Below are 5884 nucleotides of genomic sequence, written 5' to 3' on the forward strand. Positions count from 1 at the left end.
GTCGAGTTGCTGGTCTTAGTGTCTAGTCCTTTAGAGTTTCGAGTTCTGTTCACACGATTGTCATGCCGCCACCGCACCGTCTTTCATCGTTGCCATATACCACATCCACGCTACCATCATCGCTGCTGCCATATACCAGCACCACGCCACCATTATACTTGCTACCATATACCACCACCGTATACCACCACAATCCTAGTCAGCATCCTTTTTGTCTTAGGTTAATTTCGAGATCTGTTTGATTTCGGTTTCGCATTTCCTTACCTAAGTAGGTTTTGGAAAAAAAAGAGATAAAAAAATCAGAGTGTCTCTTCCCTTGATTAGTACGTGTCGTCGTGAATTCATTGCTGATCTAGGCTCGCGTCTCTAGTACGGTCTAGCCTAGGACCAGCACGATAAAGTCGTTGAGAGTCTTTTCAATTTTGCATCTCTAAACTGATTATTGCTGACCCTTCTTGCTACCATATTATAAGCCTTCCCAACTCCACATACATCTACATCGTGTATATGACACCAGCGGGCAATCGCTATATCCAAGCTTTGAGAGTTTTGACTACACCGGTTGCCGATCGCCACCTGCTGCGAGGTAAGAATTGGTAAGAAATTGAGATTTGCTTGACGGATTTGTGACACATGACCACCACCACCACCACTTCCTATTGCTGCTAACCATGCCAGGATCAGACGACGAGGAGATCGACTGGGAGAACCTGACCAACCGGGACCTTCATGATAAATTTCAGCAAATGATGTCTGACCAGGTACAGGATTTCGTGGCCACCTTTGGAGAGGCCATGGACAAGCTCGAAGGTTTGGAGAAGAAATTCGACACCAAGATGAACGCCAAGTTCAATGAGGTGCTTGCCCGTTTACCACCACCAGCTGCAGCTTCTGTCCCTTTTCAACCACAACCAAAATGGCTACGAGCGCGACGTGTGCCTGTCGGCCAAGTGCAGAATTTTGGTGTTGTTGCTACTACTGCTGCTGCTGCTCCTCCTGCTGCTACTACATAGGTTTCTATGGCTGAGCAAAATGAGGATTATGATGACGATTATGATGGCGATTACGATGATGAGGGAGAGGTTTCTCTAGTTCAACTCCAGGAACAACAACCACCACGACAAGACACGGGTCGTCCACATGGATACAATCGCAATTGTAAGGATGCACCACACCCTCAGGTACGGGATCATGACCATCTCCCTAAACTAAAATTGAATATTCCTACTTTTGATTGTCGATATGTTCCTGATATATATCTTACTTGGGAGTTAGAAACAGAGCAACATTTTACATGCTTGCAATTTCCTGAAGATAGACGTGTTGCTCCTGCTGTTTGTTCTTTCACTAGTTTTTGCTTGTGTTTGGTGGTCTGAATATTGTCGAATACATCATGCTAATATTCCAACTACTTGGCCTGTTTTGAAAACTTCTATGCGTACTCGTTGGGTTCCACCATATTATCAACGTGAATTACTTCAAAACTTACAACGTTTAAGACAAGGAAAAAAGTTAGTAGAAGAATATTATCAGGAATTACAAACTGGAATGATTAGATGTGGTATTGTTGAGGACAATGAAGCTATGCTTGCAGGTTTTATGGGTGGATTAAATGGAGATATTCAAACTATTCTAGAATATAAGGATTATAACACTATCACTCGTTTATTCCATCTTTCTTGCAAATCTGAACGTGAAGTGCAGGATCGACAGGCATTGGCAAGAACTAATTTTTCTGCAGGTCACACTTCCTCATGGACACCACGAAGCACATCTGCTTCTACATGCCCTTCTACATCAGCACTGCCTGCTTCACCCGCCAATTCCACCAGAGATACCACGAAACAAGCCCCTGCCCCACGCTTCTCCAACAACACACCTTCCAGGCCCGCATAGAGCTCTTCTTCATCCATGGCATCCACAGGGTGAACACATGAGGTTATTTGTCGTCGTTGCAAGGTTGGATGTCATTATGCGAGAGAGTGCCCATCCAAGCGCATGATGATTGTTACTGAGGATGGTGGATATGAATCCGCTAGTGATTATGACGAGGAGACTCTGGCTCTTACTGTAAGTGAAGAACAAGGTGTCGATGATACTAAACAACAAACACACTACATGGCTGCTGACTACGCTGACAGGTATGAAAACTTAGTTGCTCAACGTGTTTTAAGTGTGCAGGTAACACAGGCTAAGAAAAATCATAGGCACAACTAGTTCCATACAAAGGGTGTTGTAAAGGAACGTCCCGTTCGCATCATCATCGATGGAGGGAGTTGCAACAACTTAGCTAGCATGGAGATGGTGGAGAAGTTGTCTCTCACCACCAGACCACATCCTCATCCTTATTATATCAAGTGGTTCAACAATAGTGGCAAGGTTAAGGTAACACGTATTGTTCGTGTGCATTTTAGCGTTGCTACATATTCTAATTTCGTTGATTGTGATGTGGTACCCATGCAAGCATGCTCCGTTTTACTTGGTAAACCATGGCAATTTGATAAAAAAATCTGTACGCCATGGTAGAACAAATCAGTATACTCTTATTCATAAGGATCAAAATATCACTTTGGTTCCTATGTCACCTGAATATACTATGAAAGATGACATTGCTAGATCTAGTAAAGAAAAACAGGACCTACATAATAGTGAAAATCAGATTGTAGCAAAGGAATTTGAGCAACACAATAAGCCTACTAAATCATCATCTATTGTTGCATCTGAAATCAAACTGAAGAGTGGTTGTTTACTTGCGACTAAATCTGATATTACTGATTTGTATATTACTACATCTGTTTGCTATGCTTTCGTATGCAAAGAGGTTTTATTTTCATTTGAGGACATACCACCCTCTTTGCCTCATGCTGTCATTAAAATTTGGTAGGAGTTCGCTGACGTATTTCCACAAGGCGTGCCACCGGGATTACCACCTATTAGAGGGATTGAGCATCATATTGACTTAATTCCCGGAGCATCGCTACCCAACCGTGCACCGTACTGTACCAATCTAGAGAAGATGAAGGAGATTATGCGTCAAGTACATGAGCTGCTCGACAAAGGTTATATACGTGTTTCTCTTAGTCCTTGTGTTGTTTCTATTATTCTAGTGCCGAAAAAGGATGGTACATCGCGTATGTGTTTTGATTGTAGAGGCATTAATAATATTACTATTCGTTATTGTCATCCTATTCCTAGGCTAGATGTTATGCTTGATGAATTAAGTGGCTCTACAATTTTCTCCAAAGTTTATTTGCGTAGTGGATACCATAAAATTCGCATGAAATTGGGAGATGAATGGAAAACGGCATTTAAAACTATGTTTGGCTTATATGAGTGGTTAGTTATGCCTTTTGGATTGAATAATGCACCTAGCACTTTCATGAGATCAATGAATGAGGTTTTACATGCATTCATTGGACGATTTGTGGTAGTCTACTTTGATGATATACTGATTTATAGTAGATCTTTGGAGGAACACTTGAATTATTTGAGTGTTGTTTTTACTGCTCTACGTGATGCACGTCTATTTGGTAACCTTGGGAAGTGCAGCTTTTGCACAAGCCGAGTATCTTTTCATGGCTATGTTGTTACTCCACGGGGAATTGAAGTTCATAAAGCGAAGATTGAAGCTATTGAGAGTTGGGTGCAGCCCAAAATGTCACACAACTTAGGAGTTTCCTTGGACTCGCTGGGTTTAATAGGCGTTTTGTGAGAGATTTCAGCACCATTGTTGCACCTCTCAATGAGCTTACAAAGAAGGGTGTGCCTTACTCTTGGGGTACCGCACAAGAAGAAGCCTTCACGGTTTTGAAAGATAAGTTAACACATGCTCCTTTACTCCAACTTCCTGATTTTAATAAGACTTTCGAAGTTAAATGTGATGCTAGTGGAATTGGATTAGGAGGTGTGTTATTACAAGATGGTAAACCTGTTGCATACTTTTTCGTAAAATTAAGTGGGCCTAGTCCGAATTATTCTACTTATGATAAGGAATTATATGCTCTTGTTCGGACTTTGGAAACATGGCAACATTATTTATGGCCCAAAGAATTTGTCATACATTCTGATCATGAATCTTGAAACATATTAAAAGTCAAGCAAAACTGAACCGTGGACATGCTAAATGAGTTGAATTTATTGAGACTTTCCCGTACGTCATTAAACACCAGAAAGGTAAAGAAAAGGTTATTGTTGATGCTCTGTCTCGTCGTTATACTATGCTTTCACAACTTGAATTTAAAATATTTGGTTTGGAGACCATGAAAGATCAATATGTGCATGATGCGGATTTCAAAGATGTGTTGGAAAATTGTAAAGAAGGGAGAACATGGAATAAGTTCATCATTAATAATGGATTTGTGTTTCGTGCTAACAAGCTATGCATTCCAGCTAGCTTCGTTTGTCTTTTGTTGTTACAGGAGGCGCATGAAGGAGGATTGTTGGGACACTTTGGCGTAAAGAAGACGGAGGACGTACTTGCTACACATATATTTTGGCCAAGGATGCGACGGGATTATGAGCTTTTTGTTGCTCGGTGCACGACAAGTCAAAAAGCTAAGTCACGACTCAATCATCATGGTTTATATATGCCTTTGCCTATACCTGGTGTTCCTTGGGAGGATATATCTATGGACTTTGTTTTAGGTTTACCTAGAACAAAGAAGGGGAGGGATAGCATATTAGTTGTCGTGGATAGATTTTCTAAAATGGCACACTTTATACCATGTCATAAAAGTGATGATGCCGCTAATGTGGCTAATTTCTTCTTTCGTTAAATTGTTCGCTTGCATGGTGTGCCAAATACGGTTGTTTTAGATCGTGATGCTAAATTTCTTAGCCACTTTCGGCGATGTATATGGGCTAAGTTGGGGACAAAATTGCTTTTTAGTATTACATGTCACCCCCAAACTGATGGACAAACTGAAGTAGTTAACAGATCTTTGTCTACTATGCTTAGGCCTATTTTGAAGAATAGTCTACAATTGTGGGAAGAATTCTTGCCTCATATTGAATTTTCTTATAATCGTTCGCTGCATTCTACTACAAAGATGTGTCCTTTTGAAGTTGTGTATGGTTTCCTACCTCGTGCACCTATTGATTTGTTACCTCTTCCATATTTGGAGAAGGTTAATTTTGGTGCTAAATAATATGCCGATTTGATATTAAAGATGCATGAGTTAACTAAGGAAAACATTGAGCGCATGAATGCTAAATATAAACTTGCTGGAGATAAGGGTAGAAAACATGTTGTCTTTGCACCTGGAGGTCTTGTTTGGTTGCATTTGCGTAAGGATAGGTTTCCTGATTTGCACAAGTTGAAACTAATGCCGCGTGTTCATGGTCCTTTCAAAGTGTTAGAGAAAATAAATGATAATCCATATAGACTTGAGCTGCGTGCAGATTTTGGGGTTAGTCCCACTTTTAACATTGCAGCTTTGAAGCCATCTTTGGGTGAGGAAGATGAGCTTCCGTCGGGGATGACTTCATTTCAAGAAGGGGAGGATGATGAGGACATCAACACCATTGTTACACCCACATCCCCAGCTTCTATACATACAGGACCGGTTACTAGAGCTCGTGCATGCTAATTGAATTACCAGGTACTTTTGTTTCTTGGGAATACTTCTAATGTTCATGAACATATGATGATGCCTAAGTTAGATACTTTTGTTGTGCTCATGAATGAAGGACCTAGCATGGACAAGAAGGATATTCATTGGAGCTTGATCAAGCATGGAGAAGAAGGTGCATGCGCGGGAGAGAACAATGGAGCTTCCACTGGTGATTTTCGCGCTTTAAAGCCACCATAAGGAGAGCATGGAGGCTTTCGATGAAATATTCAAGACACCACTTTATAAATTTCGTCCATAGGCTATTATAGGTG

This window comes from Hordeum vulgare, chromosome 2H (genome assembly GCF_904849725.1).
Source record: "Hordeum vulgare subsp. vulgare chromosome 2H, MorexV3_pseudomolecules_assembly, whole genome shotgun sequence".
NCBI classification, from domain to species: domain Eukaryota; kingdom Viridiplantae; phylum Streptophyta; class Magnoliopsida; order Poales; family Poaceae; genus Hordeum; species Hordeum vulgare.